General features: G+C 36.9%; 1 protein-coding gene and 1 long non-coding RNA gene across 2 annotated transcripts in view; one reads left to right on the top strand and one right to left on the bottom strand.

The window, feature by feature from the left end:
• Nucleotides 1-25,576, top strand: part of LOC123867369 (centaurin-gamma-1A) — a 307,921-nt gene that overhangs the window by 46,471 nt on the left and 235,874 nt on the right. The window lies entirely within an intron of this gene.
• Nucleotides 1,046-25,576, bottom strand: LOC123867401. Its single transcript, XR_006796409.1, has 3 exons — nt 25,564-25,576; nt 22,683-22,689; nt 1,046-1,191 (listed from the first exon to the last, which is right to left on the bottom strand). It is a non-coding gene; the product is annotated as an uncharacterized LOC123867401 (long non-coding RNA).

The raw sequence follows: 25,576 nt of genomic DNA, 5'->3' as shown, positions 1-25,576 counted from the left end.
CTGTGTGTTACAAATTCACGGCCCATCCGTTCAATTAATTTTGATGAAAGACACAGAGATAGCCAAAATTCAATAGTCCACTGCCAAAATTCTGGTACCTACCTTGTACTTATAGTGCCACTTGGAAAAGTTTGCTAGAAAAATAATTTGCATACTTGACAATTTTTTTTCTTCTTTTAACCAACATTTCGTAGATACTTACCCCGGAGACTGGCAGATTTCTAACAACGTGAACTAACTAATAAAACTGTATGCTTAAATGAAAATCTCGTACTAAGCACACTGTATCCACATGGCCATACTACGAATATGAAATGACAGGGATAAAATGAAAAGAGTTCCCGCCTTTGACGCCAGTGCAGTCGGGCGACAGAAATATGTAAAATATTTTATAAAATTTCCACTGTACAAAAGACGAAAACGCGGTAAGCCTGGCTGAATATTTCACTCTCATGAATACTGACTCGTATAAGGCCCAACAGGCTAACTTGAAGCCAATATATTAAAAGGGTGCTAGAATTTGGTTTCAATACCTTATAAATTTTCGCAGTACGTATCTACTATACTCTATCCGTGGAAAGAAGTTAGCATAGCGCTCTCTCTGTTACGTAATGCCATACCAATGATAGAGACAAAAATCTCATCATCATCATCATCGCGTGCCTTCTTCGAAACGAAGTTTGGCGATCATCATCCGAAAAGCTTCTCTATTAAAAGCCGCCTCTTTCAACTTCGGGTAACTAAGCCCTGTCCACCCCCTTATATCGTCCAACCATTTACGTCTTTGGCGACCTTGAGCTCTTTTGCCTGCAATTCTCCCTTCCAAAACTAATCTTGGGAATGAGAATTGCCCTCCTCTCTGTAAATGCCCAAAGAAAGCGAGCTTCCTTCGCATGATGGTGGACATGAGTTCTCTCTCTTTGTGGACCAATTCCAGTACCTTGGTGTTCGGTGTAAAACTGTTCCAGGTTATCTTGAGCATTTTCCTGTAAATCCACATTTCGAAAGCTTGTAGGCAACCGCCTACAGCAACTAACCAGTTGCTTCCTTTTTGAGAACCCAAGTTTCACAACCATACAAGAGGGTGGACCAGACATAGCACTTTACAAGGCGGCATCTCAGCTCAAGCTGTAATTTGGTGCTGCAGAGGATCTTGGACATCTTGTGGAACATGATTTTGGCTTGGCTAAACTCATTAACAAAAATCTCAGTGGACGCTAACCATTTTGAGTCACCGACCAATCACAAAGGACACTAGGTATGTTTTCTAATTGAATTTCGAATGTTTTTTTGAAAAAGTTTTCGAATTGATTTTCGAATGTTTTTGGAAACATGCTTGTGATTGGTTGGTGACTCTAAATGGTTAACTCTCACTGAGATGTTTGTCTCTGTCATTTGTATGTATTTCACTACCCTGTTACGTAGTTCACTGTTCCTGACTTATTCAAGCAGTCAGTCTTGACTGCTTCAAGCAGCCCGTGTAAGGCCAGCTTAAATTGTTGGTGGCAACTATCCACTTAAAACAGTACTTAAGTTTGGTAACTTTTGGGTTTTACTGCTTTGTTTTATTAGAGTTCTGGACCCTTGGAGCGTGGCATGAAAGATTTACAAATTGTCGCCCAAACTAGGGTCTCTTGTACCCTCTTCACATCTCTACATAATAGTAGTATACACTATATTATAGTCACATCACACTAATATTATAAAGGAGAAAGTTTTTTATGTGTGTGTGTGTGTATGTTTGTTACTCCTTCACTCAAAAACTACTGGGCGGATTGGGCTGAAATTTAGAATGGAGATAGATTATGCCCTGGATTAGCACATAGGCTACTTTTTATCCCGGAAAATCCACGCGAACGAAGTCGCGGGCATCAGCTAGTAGTAGTATAAAACAAAGTCGCCTCCCGCCGTCTGTCCCTATGTAGAAGAGTCTCTACATTTTCAAATCATCATCATCATCATTCCAACGTATCACCACCCACTGTGCACAGGTCTCCTGTCAGAATGAGAAGGATTTAAGCCATAGTCCACCACACAGATGGCAATTAGTATGACTCGGCTTTAGTTGTTCTATATTATCACACTAATAAAGGCGAAAGTTTGTCTGTATGTGTGTCTGTGCATGTTGTTACTCTTTCACGCAAAACTACTGAACAGATTTGGCTAAAATTCACAATGGAGATAGATTATACCCTGGATTAACAGATAGGCTACTTTTTATCCCTGAAAAATAATGAGTTTCGTCGGGATTTTTAAAACACCTATATCCAGGCGGGCGAAGTCGCGGGCGTCAGCTAGTAATAAATAAAACAAGTGTAAATTAAAAATTTATAACACCCCCGACAAGTGAAGGTTACAGTAACTAGAAAAGAGCTGATAACTTTCAAACGGCTGAATCGTTTTCTTGGATTATAGCTAAGAACACTCTCGATCAAGCCACCTTTCAAACAAAAAAACTAAATTAAAATCGGTTCATTAGTTTAGAAGCTACGATGCCACACGTCAAACTTATAACACCCCTCTTTTTGGGTCGGGGGTTAAAAATAAAAATAACTAAAAGTTTGAAGTGCGTGCCCGGGATCGAACCCCCGATCTCTCGAATAGGAGTCCGACGACGTCTTAACCATAGGCTATCAACGATTCTTCCTATTACCTATGTTATCTTAGGTCTCTTATTATTCCATTCCTTTTGTAACTAGACCGGGGTTAATGTTAAAATTGTAAATGTAACCCGGGCGCGTTTGTTCAGCTGTGCCCGGTCGGTCCGTACGCTGTCCCGGGTCGGCCCGGGGCATACGCTTCATAGGGATCCGTACCTCAAAATCTATTAAAGCTATGCTCCTGAGAAAAACATATTATACAATCGAAGATCATGTAAATGATAAAAGAGCGTGGATTTGACCTGCAGCTCGCTCCAGCAATGCACGGGACTTCAATTACTTTTATACATGGCATAATATTATATCAAATCTTTGAAAAGAGCAACCGCCGAGTTTCTTGTTGGTTCTTCTCGGTAGGAAAGGTATTCCGAACCAGTGGTAGATGCTTTTGACGATTCAAAAGTACTTGTAAAAATCTAATTGAATAAAAGTTATTGAATTTTTTGATTTTGAATGAAAAAAGGAACCGCCATAGGATCACTTTGTTGTCTGTCTGTCAAGAAACCTATAGGGTGACTTAACATCATAAAATTTGGCAGGTAGAGAGGTCTTACAGCGTAAGTAGAGGAAAACATCCGAAAACCATTAAATTGTGGTTACATTACAACAAAAAAAATGTGTTCACGGGAAAATTAATTTACTAAATCACATAATATAGATGGCGCAGTCCGTCATTAATTTGCAGTGTTCTACATAAAAGTGTTAGGTACCTATATCTTGTACGAGGGTACGGAACCCTTCGTGTGCGAGATCGGCTCGCACTTGACCAGTTTTATTAGAAGGATCGAGTTAAAGTACTTCTAAGGACTTTACCGTAACATGTAATTTAATTTCATATTATTTTTCTTGGGTTTGACCGTATTTGAATTACCATAGCGCTGCGATTATTGTTCTTTGTTTATCTTTATGCAGTATTTTCTTTATTCTATTGTATTTTTGTACTAAATGATGCCCGCGACTTCGCCCGCGTAGATATAGATTTTAAAAAATCCCACGGGAACTCTTTGACTCGGTCTTAAAGTGTGTGATATTTTTTTTGCAACATTTTGATAAACTTTTTAGGAAGCTTGAATTTTCTAAAAGAAATATCAATATATTTTCTCTTAGAAATCTTACGAAATAAATTAATTTACCTATTTTGCCAAAAACCCCATGCTGCTTAAGGCCACAAAATAATGTTTCCATTTGTAGCAGACCGCATTGTCGCGTCTTGTAGCTCCAGCGTAAAACAGCCTTCAGTTCTTAATCACTGAGAAGTGAGAACAATTTAATAGATAGCATTTATGAAAGCGAGCACTCATCCATTACTTGATATCCGATACTCCTCGTGTACGAAGGTACGCTGCTGATCAATCAACTTTTTAATCAATACCCAAGTTTCGGAGCGAGCATAGATTGCGTTAATAACAAAGTTTACAGGCACCTACTAACTTTGTGAAACTTTGAGACTCTCGGTACAGTACATAATTACTTATGTAATTAAGTACTACATGATGCCCGCGACTTTCTCCGCGTTGATTTAAGTTTCTATCACATTACTGATCGACCGATAAGGCGGTAACAAATTATCGGAGCCGGAAAGTCTTTGAGTTGAGACTGTTTTTAAGCAAGCGTGCTGGAGGGACGCCCTCCAGCACGATGGACCGACGATATAATGAAAGCCGCTGGCGGGAAGTGACTGGATCATGGATGAGGAAGGCTGAGGACCGGGTGTGGTGGCACTCTATAGGGAAGGCCTATGGCCAACATCGGACTTCGACAGGCTGATGATGAAGAAATAATTTAATTTTGACATAGGCATCATCCCCACTGTCTTATTGTTGAACAAATTACAGAATTAACCTTCTAGTTGAAAATAATTAATTTAATATTACAGCCAAGCTAATACACCCGCATATGCAGAGTGTTTAGAATAAGCGCAGGTGGTAAAGCCGTAATAATTAATGGCATGCTCGACGCAACAGGGAAATAACCGAAACAAAGCGGAACAACATCTCGCATAGATTCAACTTAGTTGGTCGGCGTTCTACCTGTTATATACGGGGTGTTTGGAAAACGACTGCAAACCTCTCAAAATAGAAAAAGTCTCGGAAAATGTACCATGTTTTAGGCTAATAAAATTAATCTAATATAGGTAAACTTTCGGCACAGGATTGCCGCTACTTTATTTAGTGTTTAAGTTTAAAATAAAAAATAACTTAGATAGTAATTTTCTTACACATATTGGCCACGTTATAAACTGGCATACCTATGCGGAGTGTTTAAACACTAAGTCATTATAAGCGCAGGTGGTAAAGCCGTAATAATTAATGGCATGCTCGACACAACAGGGAAATAACCGAAACAAAGCGGAACAACATCTCGCATAGATTCAACTTAGTCGGTCGGCGCTCTACCTGTTATATACGGGGTGTTTGGAAAACGACTGCAATCCTGTCAAAATAGAAAAAGCCTCGAAAAATGTACCATATTTTAGGCTAATAAAATTAATCTAATATAGGTAAACTTTCGGCACAGGATTGCCGCTACTTTAGTTAGTGTTTAAGTTTAAAATAAAAAATAACTTAGATAGTAATTTTCTTACACATATTGGCCACGTTATAAACTGGCATACCTATGCGGAGTGTTTAAACACTAAGTCATTATGTAAAGCCGTAATAATTAATGGCATGCTCGACACAACAGGGAAATAACCGAAACAAAGCGGAACAACATCTCGCATAGATTCAACTTAGTCGGTCGGCGCTCTACCTGTTATATACGGGGTGTTTGGAAAACGACTGCAATCCTGTCAAAATAGAAAAAGCCTCGAAAAATGTACCATATTTTAGGCTAATAAAATTAATCTAATATAGGTAAACTTTCGGCACAGGATTGCCGCTACTTTAGTTAGTGTTTAAGTTTAAAATAAAAAATAACTTAGATAGTAATTTTCTTACACATATTGGCCACGTTATAAACTGGCATACCTATGCAGAGTGTTTAAGAGGGCTCTCTCCGTCACTCGTTTCATACATTCGTAGTTCCAATTTCATTTGAATATTAAACAACCAAAGTCCATGAAATTTTACAGACATATTCTACAAACTAATATCTATGTCTGTGGTTTTCCAGATTTCTGTTAAAATATTCGGTTTCAAAATTACGTGGTCTTAAAAATTCACATACAAATCTTTGAGCCCCTGTAATTTTAAAACTACATATTTTTAGAAAAATCTAAAACACCACAGACACAGATATTAGTTTTTAGAATATGTCTGCAAAATTTCATGGACTTTGGTTGCTTAATATTCAAATGAAATTGGAACTACGATTGTATGAAACGAGTGACGGAGAGAGCCCTGTTAAACACTAAGTCATTATAAGCGCAGGTGGTAAAGCCGTAATAATTAATGGCATGCTCGACGCAACAGGGAAATAACCGAAACAACGCGGAACAACATCTCGCATAGATTCAACTTAGTCGGTCGGCGCTCTACCTGTAATATACGGGGTGTTTGGAAAACGACTGCAATCCTCTCAACCGGAAAAATGTAGCAAGCTTTGAAGCAAAAAAAACAAGTCTGTGCTAAAAGAATGAGTATTGGGTGCAAAATTGCCGGTACTTAATTTTCGTTTCTCGAAAACCGTTTTAGTAACTAGGTACTTTTACCTACGGCCGAAAGTATAGGTAATTTTTTCTAAAACTTGTATGCTTCGTAAAAAGCTACAACATTTTTTAGGGTTCCGTATCCGAAGGGTGACAATGGGACTTTATTTCAAAATGAAAATCCAAAATCATTTATTCATAACTAGAGGATGCCCGCGGCTTCGCCCGCGTGGATTTCGGTTTTTTAAAATCCCGTGGGAACTCTTTGATTTTCCGAGATAAAAAGTAGCCTATGTCCTTCCCCGGGATGTATCCCATGTCTATACCAAATTTCATTCAAATCGGTTCAGCGGTTGGGCCGTGAAAACGTAGCAGACAGACAGACAGACAGACAGACAGACCGACACACTTTCGCATTTATAATATTAGTATGGATTACCGATCCCAATACTTTTTCGTAATAAATACGTCCGCAATGGTGGCTCCTGCGAATAATAAATTTATTAAATCGGGTAATTTAATAAACGATTGCACACGTGTTCAGAAACATTTACCTACGCAACACCTATAAATAAATCGCAATTTGAATACATTAACATAATCATGCCGAAAAATAACACGTTAATTATATTATGAGGTCCTTCTCTTTGAGAATATAATCACACTAATATTATAAAGGCGAAAGTTTGTGTGTATGTTTGTTACTCCTTCACGCATAAACTACTGGAAGGATTTGGCTGGGAATGGACATAGATTATACCCTGGATTAACAACATATGCTACTTTTTATCCCGGAAAATCAAAGAGTTCCCATGGGATTTTGAAGAACGTAAATCCACGCGGACGAAGTCGCGGCATCAGCTAGTAAAGAATAAATAATCTGTGCACCAAACTCTAAAATATTCCCTAACCGAACCAATTTTCAATTTATTTCGTAACTAGCTGTGCCCGCGACTTCGTTCGCGTGGAATAGTGACTTTTCGCGCTTTATATAGCCACGGACGCTCAGGCGCGAGGCGCCGTGATTCTTTAAATTGACATAACTTTTTTATTTATGAACCGATTGACATGAAATAAACACTAAATCCTAAGTGAAGCTTACTACAATATATTAGTGAAAACCGTATCTAAATCGAATAAGCCGTTTCTGAGATTAGCGTGCACAAACACACAGACAAACAGACAAAAAAAAAATTAATTACAATTTCGGGTTCGGCATCGATATAATAACAACCCCTGCTACTTTTTTTTTATATATTTCCATTGTACAGACACCACTTTTCTACAATTTTATTATATGTATATAGATAAGTACATTTTGTTTGTTTGATTTGTTAGATTTGAAAGATGATATAGTGGTGATAATTAATTACGTAGATTTAAAACTAAAGCTACGAGCTAAACTAAAGCTATTATATGTATATTATACCCTCCGCTGTCCATCCTTCTGTCCGTGTGTCTGTCAGCGGGCAGTATCTCGTGAACCGTAAAATGTAGAGACTTGAAATTTTCACAGAATGTGTATTGCCGCTATAACAACAAATACTAAGAATTTCAAAATTGCCGCCATGAATATTAAAAACCAGCTTACGTCCGCGACTTCGTCCGCGTGGATTTAGGATTTTCGAAATCCCGTGGGAACTCTTTGGTTTTCCGGGATGAAAAGTAGCCTATGTGCTAATCCAGGATATTATCTATCTCCATTCCGAAAGCCAAATCCGTCCAGTGGTTTTTGCGTGAAGGAGTAACAAACATACACACAAACTTTCGCCTTTTTAATATTAGTGTGAAGTGTGATAAAATAAAAAGTGTTATGTGCGTACGATGGTATAGAACCCTTCGTGTGCGAGACTGACTCGAACTTAACCCGTTTTTTATAGGGACGGTCAACGCACCCCGCAAAATATTCTAACAAATATAGTGAGAAGGCCTGCTCACTCTGGCACTCCATCACGCAAACATTGCGTAGAGATGGAAATGATGTATCCATGGGAGGATTTATTTACGTGTCGGGAATTGGACGGGATCGGATAAATTGGTTAGGGGTTTATTGCGTGGAATAATACGCCGCTTACGGGCCCCTAATTTTGAAACCACTGCCCAAAAAGGGGTATGTTTTCAGGGTTCATGCATGTTAGAGTCCTTATTCCTCCTTAACTTCTAAATACCTGAACAGACCCAGATGTTTGGTGTTTTTGATGTTTATATCCTTAGAATCCTTAGATCACCTCAAGTGACACTGATTATGATTTGTTTTTGGAAAAAAAAACTTTTAATATGTGGCAATTTTTTAAAATGTGAAAATTTTACTTTATAGTTAGTTTTTTAGGGTCCCGTACCTCAAAGGAAAAACGGAACCATTTTAAACCATTAAATATCACTTTGATTCAACGGTGAAGGAAAACAACGACGTGAGGAAATCTGCATACCTGTGATATTGTTCTCGGAGGTGTCTACCAAACCGAACTTAGCTGGCGTGGTGGACTATGACCTAAATCTTTCTCATTCTGAAAGAAGACCCATTCTCAGTAGTGAGCCGTCGACAGATGATGATAATGGTGATTATCATTGCAGACAATAGAGTTTATTTAATTTAAACATTCGCAAGCAACTCCCATTAAAACAGAGCTTTTATTGCCATTCGCATTAAATCTGAATTGTTAATGTACGTAAACAACTGAACGTAGTACAAACGTTCATTAAGTGCCATTACACGAAGTTAAAGACTTGAAAACGATGGCTGAAATCACATTTACATTCATCTTCTGAACGTCCAGCATTATATTAGAAACTAAAGGATGCCCGCGACTTCGCCCGCGTAGATTTAGGTTTTTAAAGATCCCGTGGGAACTGTTTGATTTTCCGGGATAAAAAGTTGCCTATGTCAATTACAGGGACGCAAGCTACCTCGGTACAAAATTTCATACAAATCGGTTAAGCGGATAGGTTTTTGGGAATCCCGTGGGAGCTCTTTGATTTTCCGGGATAGAAATAGCCTATGTCCGTCCCTGGATATAAGATTTTTTATTGAAATAAACTTTATAAGAGTATTTTTAAATTGCCATGTTATAATAAAATATAAATGCACTAGCGACCCGCCCCGGCTTCGCACGGGTGGACACTACCACGAAAAATCCTATCTATTTTCCGGGATAAAATATAGCCTATACGGATTCGGAAGAATCCCTCTAAGTAATGGTAAAAGAAATTTTGAAATCGGTCCAGTAGTTTTTGAGCCTATTCAATACAAACATACAAAAATACAAAGGTTTCCTCTTTATAATATTAGTATAGATATATAACTGGTTTGGAATACCTTTCCAATCGAGAAGGATCAGCGAGAAACTCAGCGGTTGCTCTTTTTAAAGATTCGATTTACAATGATTTAAACAACTAACTTATACCCGCGATGTCGTCCGCATGGACTACACAAACAAACTTCTATTTTACCCCTAAAAGGGTTGAATTTTCAAAAATCCTTTCTTAGCGTATGTCTACTTCATAATAGCTACTTATCTGCATGCCTTTCAGCCTGATCCGTTCAGTAGTTTGAGCTGTGGATTGATATATCAGTCAATCAGTCAGTCAATCAGCTTTTTATTCTATATTCAAAATATATAGAAGAAAAGGTGACTGACTGACTGACTGATTGGTTTATGGACGCACAGCTCAAGCTACTGGACGGATCGGGCTGTTTGGCATGCAGATAGCTATCATGGCCTTGTCATCCGCTAAGAACTGATTTTTAACCCCCGACCCAAAAAGAGGGGTGTTATAAGTTTGACGTGTGTATCTGTGTATCTGTGTGTCTGTGTATCTGTGTATCTGTCTGTGGCATCGTAGCGCCTAAACGAATGAACCGATTTAAATTTACTTTTTTTTGTTTGAAAGGTGGCTTGATCGAGAGTGTTCCTAGCTATAATCCAAAAAAATTGGTTCAGCCGTTTAAAAGTTATCAGCTCTTTTCTAGTTTTCTTGTAGAAAAGAAGGTTAGATAACCCTTAGGTTCATAATATTCAAATGTCAATTGACAAATGTCAAGCTGTCAAGATGGACGTTGCTTAAATACATAATTATTTATTTGAAAATGATGTTTTGGAAAACTCAAATACTTTGGATCGTCGGGGGTGTTATAAATTTTTAATTTACACTTGTTATAAATTCGATTCCCTAAGGGGTTAAATGCGTAGTCCATGAAGCCGTGGACTTAGGCTAGTAGCTCATAATACCGCATTCGCCAATCAAATGAACGCTAAATGTGGAACAATGCAACTCTGGCACCTTCAAAGCTATTATTGCTATTCAGTGTCCATTGAATACAATCTAAATTCACCACGGGCGTTCGCAAAGGATAGACGAATAAGGTAGCTTCCTGCACACTCAGTCGAATACAATCGACATTTCGCTATGCCATTTATGCGCCAAATGGATGATGCTTCTTCAATAGCCGTAATGGCTAAGTGGTTAGACATTGTGTATTGTAGATAATTGGTACATACCATGATTAATTTGATGTTTTTAACCACCGACCCAAAAAGAGGGGTGCTATAAGTTTGACGTGTGTATCTGTGTATCTGTTTGTGGCATCGTAGCTCCTAAGCTAATGAACCGATTTTAATTTAGTTTTTTTTTATTTGAAATGTGGCTTGATCGAGAGTGTTCTTAGCTATAATCCAAGAAAATTGGTTCAGCCCTTTGAAAGTTTTCAGCTCTTTTCTAGTTACTGTACCCTTCTCTTGTCGGGGGTGTTATAAATTTTTAATTTACACTTGTTAACGAAACCCTAATTATTAGGGCCTTTTCAGTGCGATGCGGACGTCCGCGACGGACGGTAAAATGTATGAAACCTCTAGCTCTCGCGACGCGGACAGCTCCGCGACGCGGACAGCTCCGCGTCGCTCTGAACGCGCTGTTAAGGTTTCATACATTTTACCGTCCGTCGCGGACGTCCGCGTCGGTCATCCGCGTCACACTGAAAAGGCCCTTAGTGGTAAATAGCCGCTATCTACAATATACCAATCCTTGACTATGCTCTTGAGTTTTTAATCAGACAAACACTAGTATGAAATACATGCTATGCTAGCTAGTCCCCAACTCGATTGCCATCTAGATTCTAGACCTGTCGCGTACAGCCAGTTATAGGTACATTAATATCTGCATTTCACACATTTTGCATATATTCACGCTATGGAAGCTTTGAAAGCTTTGGCCCTCCAGGAATTCCTGCACATACAAAGCGTTAACTCGCAAAGTATCTCCGTTAACTATGTTAAGCTCAGCTTATTCTAGAATGTGCATTATTAATTCTACATATTATGTAGCACTACAAGCACTAATTATCCTGCAACTAAAGTTAAACAGCACTAAAACCCGAATACATACTGTGGTGTAACCGCAAATTCACGTTTTTCGGTTTTTTTCCTAATATTACTTGGCTATAAGACTTAACTACCCGCCAAACATAATTCTAGGTCAACGGGAAGTACCCTATAGATTTTCTTCACAGACACGACAGACAGACAACAAAGTGACCCTATCAAGGTTCCGTTTTTCCTTTTGAGGTACTGAACCTTAAAAAATCTAAATGGCGAATTTTAAGCGCTTTAATGCGCGGGCTGGAAAAGATGCAGTGCAAACCGCAGTCAGGGTTTTTAGTTAAACTTTTTAACACTCACTTAACCTTACGGATATAACCCAGAAAACAGGCTAGAGCTATTCAAATTAATTTCAGCGTATTTAAAAAAGAATTTTAAATGTGACCTTTAATGGAGACAATTGAGAAAAGTGAAAGACAAAAGTTAATTGAAAAAGGAAGATTAAAGCAGCATTTTTACATAGCTAAGGGACGAAAAGCGGCTTTAATAAAAAATTAACGCATAAGTACAAAGAATGATTGCTAACAATAGCGGCCCTTATCTTTGTCGTCTTGCTTATCCAGATGTTCAGAAATTCAGTCCAAATACCGTTAAGGACTAATTTACACAGTGCGAGCTACTGACGGGACAGTAGACAGCTGCTTGGATTATGTACTCGTACGCCAGTAGCGCGGCTCGGCTTAGCTGTGTTCACGAGAGAGTAGCTGCCTAATCTCATGTGAGTTGTATGCCCATAGGATCTTCTCGCCACTGGCGAGCTACCTGCCGAACGCGTCCGACCGTTACGAGTGACGGGCGAACTGCTGTCATGTTTTTTATACAGATACGAGTTAGCCTTTGACTGCAATCTCACCTGGTGGTAAGTGATGTTGCAGTCCAAGATGGAAGCGGGCTAACCTGGAAGGGGTATGACAGTTTGTATAAATAAATCCACACCCCTTTGGTTTCTACACGGCATCGTACCGGAATGCTTAATCGCTTGGCAAAACGGCTTTTCCGGTAACTAGCCACGGCCGAAGTCTCCCACCAGGCCGGACCAGACCAGTCCAAACAGTGCAGCATGCACTGCAGCTACTGCCCAGGCAAGCTTGCTAGCACCATGTAAACCAGGCATAACAAAAGAAAATTACCACTGTTAATTGAAAAAAAAGTATTTAAAAAAAGCATTTTCACATAGAGAGTAGAGACAAGAGTGGCTCAAATCAAAAATTAACGCATAAGTACAAAGAAAAATTGCCAACAATAGCGACTTTAGTCTTTGTCGTCGTATTTATCCAAATGTTCATTAAATCTTCGGAGATAATGAGAATCAAGGAGTAATTAGTAGGATCCCCCGTACGTAAATTACTTATACTCCAGTTAACAAGGCAAGGAATTGACAAAGCATTTGCGAAGAGAAAAAGAAAGAAAAAGTGGACAGGGAAGCACTTTTTTCTATAAGAGATCTCTACCAGTGACCCTTGGCAGTGCGAGAGGTTGTAAAGGAAGTAGAATACCAAAGATAAATAAATAAATAAATAAAAAGATAGAATAAAATATAAAGATAGAAAGTGTTCATGAAAAAAAGCTCAAAAGTAAAAAGTATTCGTGAAAAGTTTTAAGATTTGATCACGATAGATAGGCATGATAGCCCGGTGGGTAAGACGTCCGATTACATCATCACTTACCACCAAGTGAGATTGCAGTGAAGGGTTATTTTATAACTGAATAAAAAAAGACCTTTTATGTCCGGCTGTGGATGTCTATCGGTTGATAATGATGATGATGATGATGATAAAACCCCTGGAAGCGTTGCTTCCGTTTTCAACATTTTCATAAAGGCCTAGAGCTTTTGGTGATTCAATAAAACGATATTGATACAGCCGAGGTATACGTATGCGGAAGCACGTACGCACTCCGGTTAGCACTTTTAAAGCATTGTACACCTAGCGACGGCTTTCATAATATTCATGAAAGGAAAAATATTTTAGGTTACTCCTAAAATAGCATGATGGTGCCTATTTCTCTTGTACATCTGCGGTAAAACTCAACTAAATTGGTAGGTCTAGAAATCTAGTGTGGTTCCATACCTCAAAAGGAAAAAAGGAACCCTTGGAAGAAAGGTTGCCTGGAAGAGATCGCTATTTTAGCGATAAGGCCGCCTTTTGTACATAAATCTACAATGTTATTTATATATTACTGTCTTGTTGGTGTACAATAAAGAATATTTTACTTTTTACTTTACTTTACCCTTATAGGATTATTTCGTTGTCTTGTCTGTCAAGAAACCTATAGGATACTTCCCGTTGACCTAGAATCATGAAGTTTGGCAGGTAAGTAGGTCTTATAGCACATGTAAGCTGGAAAATCCGAGAACCGTACTTTTGTGGTTACATCACAACAAGTAATATTAGTATTTTCAACTTCCAAAGTAAAATTAATATACCATATTTTATAATAAAATTCCACATTTAATTTTAGACTTGCCTTTACACAAGTTTAAAAAATCTATTAAAAGTATGCTCTTGAAAAAAGCTTATTATACAATCGAAGATTGAAATGACAAAAAAGCTTGGATTTGACTCTCTCCAGCAATACACGGCGCTGCAATTGCTTGTATACAGTATGGCATATTATTGTAAATTGAATATGTACTTGAAAAGAGCAACCGCCGAGTTTCTTGCTAGTTCTTCTCGGTAGGAACGGCATTCCGAACCAGTGGTAGATTTTTTTGACGATTCAAAAGCACTTGTAAAAGTTTAATTGAATTAAAACATTTTGAATTTTGAATTTTTTTAAACCAAGTGGGATATCATATGAAAGAGACTACTAGAGCAACTAAAACTTCAATAGAATAGAATAGAATAGATTTTTATTCAAGTAGACTTTTACAAGTGCTTTTGAATCGTCAAAATAATTTATTTACCACCGGTTCGGAATGCCTAGAATAACTAGACTAATTTAAAATCTGACCTAGTCTGTGACTAAGTTTATAAATTGCAGACTAAGTGTAATTGTGCTAGATAATGCAAAGGAGTTAGAAAGCCTTGACCCTCTAATAAAGAGGTAAGTAGAGTCAACTAGTAATTTGGTCAGTTAATTGCAAACTGGCAGTGAAGAAGGGACGTAAAATGACCTCATTGCGTCAGTGCTTGTCAGTCTGTTGTAACCTAAGGTCATTAGAGACACCTTGCACCTTACATTACACTTAGTCCTTACATTATCCCGATTGACCCGGACTATAATTTTTTTGAAAACTATTCAATATGGCGGCTGCATGGCGCCATTTTCAAATATGACAATTTTTTACCTTTTTCTCGTACTTAGTTTGTGTTTTGGCTGGGCATGATATGTATTCATGGTTCATGTATGTATGTGAGTTTTTTTTTATTCCATCATAACTTCTAAATGCCTGAACAGATTTGGATGTATTTGGTCTTGTTAAAATCCTACATCACTTTCAAATTATAAAAAAATTAATATGCCAGAACAGTTTTGTAATTTTTTTAATCGCGACTTATTTAATTTTTTTTATTACCTAAGTAAACTTTTACCGTTTACAAGTTGATTATACCGTGCATGTCTGTCTACCTTTAATTAATTAGGCAGATGCCTATAGGTATTCTGAGCCTCGGGGCTTAATTTGTAATACTGATTACTATACCGCCTACACAAATACCTTTTGATGAAGCTTTAATTATAGGTATTACTTATTTACGAACCCGAAATTGGCATTCACTTTGAATATACACTATAATAGTTCTTATTTCTAAAATAATTAGGGTTCCTTTTGCCATGTGGTTCCATCAGAACCATCAGAACGTTATTATACCATCCGAATAGTGGATTCGAACGTAATAGACACATGCTTTTGAATAATTTAAGCCGTTGGGTGTTATTGGTAGGCAGCTTCTGAATAATATATTTCATTACACAATATGATGTCTAGTAGTATCAATGCGGTACATATATATACAGTAGATATTAGTATTATTTTAGGAATAATCACACTTCACACTAATATTATAACCCAATGCCGGCTCACTACTGAGTCTCCTTTCTGAATGAGAAGGGTTTGCCATAGTCTACCACGTATGCTCAACTCTGAGGTATGATGAATTCCTCATGATGTTTCCCTTCACCGTTACACCAAGTGATATCGCATATAACTCCTAAAAGTTAGAAGTGCGTGCCCGGGATCGAACCCCCGAACAGGAGGCTGACTTCTTAACCTTACATACAACCATAGCTCGCTCGCATCGATCTACAGTGGCGATCGATAAGAAACCAGCCAAGTGCGAGTCAGACTCGCGCACTGAGGGTTCCGTACTCGGGTATTTTTCCAACATTTTGCAGGTTACCATTAAAGCTGCTAATCGTGTATGTATTACAGAAAATCAATGAGATAGGTAATCTACTCATTACTCGACTGAATTGCAGTTAGATTCCAACATGGATTACAACCATGTAGACAGGTATTATATCGATGCAATAATGAGCTAAATTGTGGTCGTATTAACCTGTCGTACAGAACCGTTGTTTGATCTGGGTTAATTAACAAATACTAAACTTCGTTGTTACTAGCTTATGCCCGCGGCTTCAACCACGTGGGCTACACCAAACCCATAATGTAATGGTATGGGTTTAATAAAAAACTGCCATACCCCTTCCAGGCTAGCCCGCTTCCATCTTAGAGTGCATCATCACTTACCACCAGGTGAGATTGCAGTCGAGGGCTAACTTAAGAATAATTAACAAACCTCACCCGTTGCACTACTGTCGTACCCACTCCTGGCACAAGCTTTATGGTTAATTGGAGGGGAAAGGGGAGTACTAGTCATGATTAGCATGGCTAATATTCTTTAAAAAAAAGATGTTTTCAGCCTTTCATTGTAAAACAATTTTATTTGCTTAACTAGTTGATCTGCCCCGGCTTCGCTTGATTAAAATTTTCAAAATATACATAAACAGAAATCCCCCAGATAAAGTTTTATTATAACTAGAAGTATAGATAGATTAAACAAAAAGTTTAAGATGGCCTCTAGTATTAAGTACTTAGAATGTTATTAGTATTGTACGGGCGTAACAATCATATCAAGACTTCTACAGCGCAAGCCAGCAGCAGGTGCAATCCGCAAATTGGTTCCATAAATTGTGAACTTCATAATACCAGCCCTCCTTTTCCAATTTCGAGTACATTTTCCTTAACACAAACCCGGACAAGAGCTAGTTGTTCTTGCACAATCAGTGTTCCGTAACAAATACAACTTTTTGTGGTGGACTTAGACCAAACTTACTTGAAAAGAGCAACTGCCGAGTTTTTTGCTGGTTCTTCTCGGTAGGAACGGCATTCCGAACCAGTGGTAGATTATTTTGACGATTCAAAAGCACTTGTAAAGTTTGATTGAATAAAAATATTTTGAATTAGAATTTTTTTTTGAAAAAAAAAACGAGAAAGATGGAAAAATTTATCTAAAAAAGTATTTATATTTATATTAAAATAATATAAAAGTATTTATATTATATTTATTTATTATATTTTTAACTGAGCTAAGTGTCAGATTTAAACGTTTCTTTCCATGACAGACTGACACCAAAGTTAATCCATAAGTTTTCCGTATTTTAATTTCGCGTACAGAACGCTAAAAACAGAAGCCGTTTTGTAAAACATCCCCCAGGGAGTATATTTTCCTTAAATTAAGGCAATTTCTCGTCTGATGATCCAATTTGAATTACGGCTCTGTCCCTTAATGAAATATGTTTTAGGGGCCTCTTATTGTATAAACAACTTTTTTCCTGCGGCGGAGTAAGTTGCTAAAGATTATAACCACAAATATTTAGGTAAGAAATGTCATAGCTTTTCATCTATAGAAACTTGAGAAGAGTTCTATCTGAACCGATTTATTTTAAAATTGAAGTACATTTGTACGTAAACTGTAGAATAGTTCACTTTAAGAGCTTCCGAGCGCGCTTTATACAAACGTAGTTTGCCTTTATTTGAATATTAAAATGAATCAAATTCTTTATATTTAAATGACAATCAAATTACATTTGTATAGAGCATGCTCCGAATACACTTCTCTTTAAGTGTGACTACAAAACCCGGCTGAGTTAGTAAGGGCTTCTTTTCAGAGCCGCATTTAGAGCCCTCGGTGCTTAATTTTAAGATTTAGAAAGTTCCTAGTAGACTTCTAGGTAAACGCGTCCCATCTTAGATCACATCATCACTTTCCATCAGGTGTGATTGTGGTCAAGCGCTTACCTATAGTGAATAAAAAAAAAAAAAAAAAAAAAAAAGTTCCATGCCTAAGATTTTTATAATTCGTAAGACGAAGTAGAAATACCGTGAATATAATATCAAAGTCGTCAGTCAGTTCCAAGATAATTAATTCTCTCAGTTTGTATGAGCATTTCGGGTCACTGAGCTTAGCATGCTATCTTATCTAGTATATCTCAGTTCGGTTGGCCCGAAAGGAAACTCCACGCAAAACTGTGAATGGACTGAGTGAGCTTTGAGCTTTGGCCCAAAATATAAACGGAGCGCGTGTATTATATCACAAAAATTTGACTCTTTGACCAGTGGTTAAAGTTAAGTTAAAGTAACTTACGGTTACTAGTGTTAACAATTAAACTCTCAGATAGTAAAATCAACCCGTATAATGCAATGTAAATCGGTCGGAGCGCAAACAGCAACTGAAGCTTGTCGTTCCACGCCACGTCCTCGCCCTAGCGCCATCTTTTTCGTCTCGATGGAGGGGGCTCTGACGTCACGACCACAGCATAACCACCAACACCAAGCAACACCGAACGTGAGAACGAGGTGTTGCCAACACGGCCATGCTGCATGGTGCCCGCCCCGGGCACCCCACGAGTCGGGATAAAATTACTGCAAAATAAACAACCGTTAACACCTGATTCACATTACCTACTTGTAAGGATCCTTCCTAACTTCCTAAGGAATATTGCCCATTCATTGTCACTTATCACTTCACAATCATACGACAGCTTGCAACTTAACAAGACACCTCCACTATGTACTCGTAAGATCCAGGAATATTGTCCATTCGTTATCACTCATCACAACAACAGCTTTCAATTTAAAGAACAAAACAACCGCATCTAAAGGGACTTTGCCACACTTAGGGGACCAGATTTGTCGTAGTTGAAAACCAACTGCACTTAAAGAGCGTTTCGCTCACTTAAATGCAGCAAGTTGGTCAAGACCACTTGCACTTAAAGAACATTTCGCTCACTTAAGCATACCAAGTTGGTGAAGACCACTTGAAGATCACTTGCACTTAAAGAACATTTCGCTCACTTAAGTGTACCAAGTTCACCTTCAAGTTCCAAGCATCATAGAAGACCACTTGAAGACCACTTGCACTTAAAGAGCATTTCGCTCACTTAAGCGTACCAAGTTCGCCATCAAGTTCTAAGCATTATAGAAGACCACTTGAAGACTACTTGCACTTAAAGAGCATTTCACTCACTTAAGCGTACCAAGTTCGCCATCAAGGTCAAGCATCGTAGAAGATCACTTGAAGACCACTTGCACTTAAAGAGCATTTCACTCACTTAAGCGTACCAAGTTCGCCTTCAAGTTTAAGCATCGTATTCCAATGTGATATTTTATATTCATGGTACAATATTCCCAATTATCTTTCGAATATTTTATCAAAGTTCAAGCTTCGTATCCCAGTGTGATATCTTATATCCATGGTGCAATATTCCAACTAATTAATCTTCCAAAATTTTATCACGGCTCGCTGTATCAATTATGTTGCTATACATACTTAATTTTAAATAGATTACTCAACATAATACACAAGGTAGCCTTGCCAACACGGTTTTTAATACTCCATGAATATTCTTTAAAGAAGCAATGCATTAGCAGTCACGATTAAAATCAGATCATACCTCTTTACTAAATCTCAAAATTCTTTACTAAATTCTGAACACATACTCAATGCCATAGCATCGTGCACCCACACAGTGCTCCGACACTATTCATCCATGTATGCATCACCTCACTATCTTTATCTACCGCGCATCCACGCAAGGGATCACCGGTGCCTAGTTCACCATAATACAAGGTATTTGATCTCATAAGAATCATATTTGATCTTATCCATTTTATTTTAACTATCAATGCTTTATTATTATAAACGGATCATTTGATTGTAAAGCTGGTGCTATCAAAGTTAACTTTAAATAATTATTATCATACTAAAACTATCACTTTTTAAACTAATCAATATCTTAACTGCAGTTATATTAATGATTTCACTAGTTCACTGCATTATTAATTACGAGGGTTGGTCACCAAATATAATCTTATAACCCACAAACTATTTTAATTCATGAATTACTCTAGTATCAAACAATAATAATAATTGGTATTTCATATTCCATATATGCAAATATTAATTACGCTATCTCAAATAATTATTAGTCTAATTAAAAATGATAAACAGAGAGTCATGGATTATGAGCGACACTGATGCATGCCACTGCCAAAACCAAGACTTTCTTTTTAACTCATTCATCTGTCCATTCGCGCAGGGAATTCATCTACTGCCACTGTATGCTATCTAATATTCCTATTCGCACAATATACTCTTACTGTCACTCTTTATTATTTTCGGCCTGTCCTGATTATAGCACAGAATTGCAGCTGAGAGCATAAAAATGTTGCATTTGTCTACCCTCTTATTGTAATCTTTTAAATGAGAATTTCTCAAGTTAATAATACTCACTTAGCTATCCGGACAAGAATATTTCTTTGTTCAACGCATGTTTAAAGCATTTGTTACTCACTGTTGTTATTCTATAGGGCACACAATTTAAACATCACTGCACTTTTGATTTACACCTTTATTGCTAATAAATACACTATTTCACTACTCTTATACTGCTGCTATTGTTGCTCGAAACACAAATATGATTATCTCAATATATGGCTCCTATGGGCTTACATTTTAGCGTGAAGTAATATTCAACTAACGCCATCTATCGGCTGATAGGAAAAGTTCTCAAAAAACCTTTAATTAATTTAGACATACCGCCCATCAAGGACTTGTCCTTTAAATAATCAATTAACATTTAAGTGAAATTTACGACTCAAAGCAAATGTATTGACAATTTAAATGTTAAGTTGTCTACTCAACTAAGGTGATTTAACAATTAAGACAAGTGAAATCTATCATATTATCTAAGTTCGCTTAGCACTATAATGACACTGAAATTGATACTAAAAACAAGGTGATGTTGTTAGTTAGTAAGTACACAATGAATGACGTATTTAGATTGAGAAACGACATAAAATCAATTAAGTTTAACATTGTCTGCAAAGTAAAATACAACCAGATATAAGTGAACTGAACAATTAAATAACGTAAATTGATTTGACAACTCAGAACATTGTGACGTTGCAAACAAAGCATAAGTTAAATGACTAATTAAAATTAACTTGATAACAAACAATGTGTTGAAAATTACAACTAATTAAAGCTAATAATCAAAAACAAAGAGATTGAACACAGATTTAGATTAATCTCGTAAAATGTTATGATAAAATACAACTCAACTAACAATGTTATTGATGAGGTGGCTGCCGCCCATCATGACAACTATAAGGATACATATCACTTTGATACTAGAAATGTTTTTGATAGAGTGGAAGCCGCCCATCATGACAACTTCAATATACATAACATTTTGAAGTAATTTAGATAACATGGCAAAACAATTCTGATTTGATTAAACTCTGAATTTTTAAACAATTGTACATTTTTTATTTTATTTTTTACAATAAATTTTATATCATTGTATGCTAGTGATAGTATTCTTTTCTTCAGCTTCCCTGATGAATCTTTGTGTTCTATAAACCAATATTTCTCATGTAACAGATTCAGTATCATTTGAGGTTTGCTATGCAATGTTTTCTCATGAGTATCCTCTACTATCAACTTGATAAGAGGTCTCTTGTCGTAGCGTACCTTTAGGAATGTTATTGATTTAGTAGCTCTCAAAAGTGCTTTTTCATCTATGAAAGAGTGACGAGGGTAGATTGTGCTTTTCTTTCGTACATATCCTCGTTTTAGGATCTTATTCAAGCCTTCGTAAACTTCTTTTTCTTCCGACTCTTTCAAGTGATTTGGTAGCGAAATCTTCATTTCATCAATAGTTATAGGAACTTTTAGTTTATTTCTCTTTTCTTTTTTCGTTTCAGCTTCAGCTAAATTCTTGAATGTTTTCTCTGCCTTGTGTGTGGAGACGTCTGGTTTGTTAGGATAAATTATATGATCTTTCGTTCGTTGTTTGTATTCGATTATGTTGATGATTTCAGAGACTCGGTTGTTTATGAAATTCGAGCAATAATTTGGCAAACCCCTCAGCCATGTCAATATCACAGCCGAGTCACTCCAAACGTGAAGATCATAACATTTGAATACGTTTGAAATTCGGACCAACTCGTATATCAATTTTGCAACCAGAAATCTATCACAAAGTTTTAATCTTACAGTAGTTACTTTCTTTTGTATTGATGTAACCTTTATGTGGGCGGGAATCGGACTCATGTGAATTTGGTCTCCAGTGGCATGAGCTGATTTAGATGTATCGTTTGAAGCATGCACTTCTCGGCTAAAACTATCTATCAGTTGAATTTTTCTCAGAATCTTAAAAATCTTCATTCTTACTTGCTCTTTCGTTATTATTGTGTCATCCCATTCTAAATTTACTGCATGTAACCTTTGGAAGTGATTTTCTAATACTCTTAATAGCTTACTCATTTCTATGTAAATAACTCCTTCTACAGCTTCTCCTTTAGATCCATGAGTAGCCACAAGGTTGTCAACGTTAAATTTCATTTCCAAACCCTTTTCTACAGCGATTGCAAAATTATGTTCTTCGTCTTTAATTATTTGTTCCGAATACTTTTTATCTAGATAAGGTTCACAAACTGTTGCAAATTTTGAAGTTAGTAATTTATAGTGCTGCACTGGCTGAAAAGAATTATGTCTCCAGAATATACGCTGATATTTTGTATCTTTTTCATGTACTTTCACTTGATCGTACATTTTGTCTTCCCTTATTTCAGCGTGTTGATGGACAATATCTGCTGCAGAATCTTTTGTCTCTTTATTCTTTTCTATGAGTTCTATATTTGAATTTAAAGTGATATCTTCTTCCTGAATTTTCGGATCTTCTTCATAGTAATTAGAATTTTTCTTTAGTTTAATTTCTATAGAATGAGATCTCTTTAAAGCCTTGAACTGTTTTTCTTCACAATCAGGTGATTCTTTCTCTAACGGCAGCACAACGTACCGCCCATCGTTAGCACTCATAGTCGTTGGTAAGTTTTGTGATTTAATTTCTTCTCTAGTTAGATTCTTGTGGTAACTATCTATAAGCTCTGTCTCAATCTTCGGAAACTGTTTACGTTTGTTTTCTACTCTTATTTTGAGGTGCATGTTAACTACTCTTTTACTGTGTGAATTTGTATCATTCGATACTTCTCCGGTTACTATCCATCCAAAAATGGTGTTTTGTGCAATTAAGTTACCTTTTGGATGTTTGATCATGCCCTCAGTTAATATCTTACTGTACACTTCAGCTCCAAGCAAAAGATCAATTTTACCTGAAGTTGCGTAGCCTGGATCAGCTAGAACTAAATCTCCAAATTCTAGACAGTCAGGTGATGTAAGATTACTCGACGGAAGTACCCACGAAAATGATCTCAGCACATATGCATCTACTTGGATTGATTTTTCTGGGTTCTGGCGTGATTCGACATGGAGAGAAACCATGTACTTAACTCTCGTTCCACCAGGCCCTAGACCTGACACCCACGCATTGACCGGTGAGCGCTTAAGTCCAAGCAGTTGAATTGTAGCTTCCGTGATGAATGACGCCTGTGAGCCCTGATCTAAAAGAGCTCTAATGTGGTGCTCACAGCCGTTCTTTGCTCTAGTTTTAACAAGCGCGGTGGCCAGTAGGACTTCGTTAGGTTGTAGTTTCTCTTTTGCAAAGTTAGATATGATTCTCGTCTCAGTTCCCAACGAAGTTGATGATTGCGCATGTTTCTCAGAATTGTTAGTGTCAAGGTGTAAGTTCTCAGTAGTACTCAGAAAGCCTTCTTGGTCTCTGGCTTCTTTGTTGAAGTGCAATAATGTGTGGTGTTTTCGCCCGCATTTTTGACAAGATTTTGCCAGCCTACAATTTTTCACTGAATGAAATGGAGCTAAGCAGTTAAAACAAAGTCCCTTGGCTTGTACGAAGTCTTGTCTTTCCTTCGGTTGTTGCACACCAAATTTCTTACAAGCGTAAAGGTGATGATTTTCTTCGCATAGTGCACAAACTGGCTCTTTCTTATTCTGATTGTCAAGTGTGGTATGAAATGATTTGGGTTTTGATGCTTGGTTACTCTGAACTGGATGTTTGGCCTTATTAGTATCAATCATTTCTAGCGCTCGGAATCTAGCTTCTAAAAACTCAGCAAGTTGACTCCACGTGGGCATTTCTTCAGGTGCTAAATGGCTCATTTGGATTTCCCACTGCTTATGAGATTCAACATCTAATTTAGAAACCACTAAGTATATCAAAATTGAATCCCAAGATGTGACTTCAATACCCAAGTTCTTCAATTGTTTCAGACAGCTCAATGTTGTATCAAGAATAAGTTTAAGTGCACTAGCCGACTCATGGCTCGTTTGTTTAATGGAAAATAATGATTTAAGAACAGCGTTGCAATTAAATCTCTTGTTGTCGTATCGCCTTTTTAATAGCAACCACGCCTCCTCATAGTTTGCATCAGTAATAGTTAAGTCGCGCAATAAAACTTCAGGTTCTCCACTTAAGCAACTCTTCAAGTAATGAAGTTTTTGAACACTCTTTAACTTGCTGTTGTTGTGAATTAAACTATCAAATAAATCATGAAAAGATTGCCATTCATTATATTTTCCACTAAATGAGGGTAGTTTGATCAAAGGTAAATGTACTTCATCACGCGCTGAACATGATCCAGAGTTAGATATTGAAACAGTTTCAGTGTGTTTTGTAGGCTTAAATTGCTCGAGTTTATTTTTTAACATTGATTTGTAGTTAGTGTAAAGTTCTTCAAATTGCTCATATAAATCTTCTGTAAAATATGCTAAATCTTTTCTTGTGTCTTTAGTAGCCTGCGCCACTATTTGTCGATGATCCAACTTAAATTCGCTCCACAATGTTTCTAAGGACTCTAATCTAGATTCAGTATAACCCTTAGTTAGTCTCTCTTTAGGTGTCTTTTTGTAATTTTTATCAGCCTTGACTAAGTTTTCAAAACGATCTTCTTGAACAAGTATTAGCGGATTCATTTTTATTTGTAATTTTTTGAAGCACTAAGTTAACACAATACTAATGTTCAACAAAAAATAAAGTCCAGTTGTATCACAGAAATAATTTAAAAATGTCCAAAATACTTAAAACTTGATAGTGCAAGCATTACAAAATCATCCAGTTATTAGCTTCAAAGTTCATTTAAGTTCTAAAAACGAAGTCACTATTATGTTCAGAGACTAAGTCCACAAATGATTAAAAAGTTCTCTAAGTTTATTCACAAGTAAATGTTCAAAGTTAATTTAAATCGAAATTTTTATATGTCTTTACACAACCAATTTTTTTCTAAGTCCTTTTGAAGCGAAATTTAGTTTAAGTTTTTTCACATACGAAATTTTTCTAAGTTTTTTCACAGACGAAATTTTCTAAGTTAATTCACAGACGTTATTTTTCTAAGTTATTTCACAGGCGTTATTTTTCTAAGTTATTTCACAGACGTAATTTTTCTAAGTTATTTCACAGATGTAATTTTTCTAAGTTATTTCACAGACGTAATTTTTCTAAGTCTTTTTTAACACGATTTTTACTAAGTCTTTTTTCAACACGATTTGCACTAAGTCTTTTTTTCACTGATATTAACTTAAGTTCTATTA

Source organism: Maniola jurtina, chromosome 8 (assembly GCF_905333055.1).
Source record: "Maniola jurtina chromosome 8, ilManJurt1.1, whole genome shotgun sequence".
NCBI lineage: Eukaryota > Metazoa > Arthropoda > Insecta > Lepidoptera > Nymphalidae > Maniola > Maniola jurtina.
This window is presented reverse-complemented; position numbering and strand designations above follow the sequence as displayed.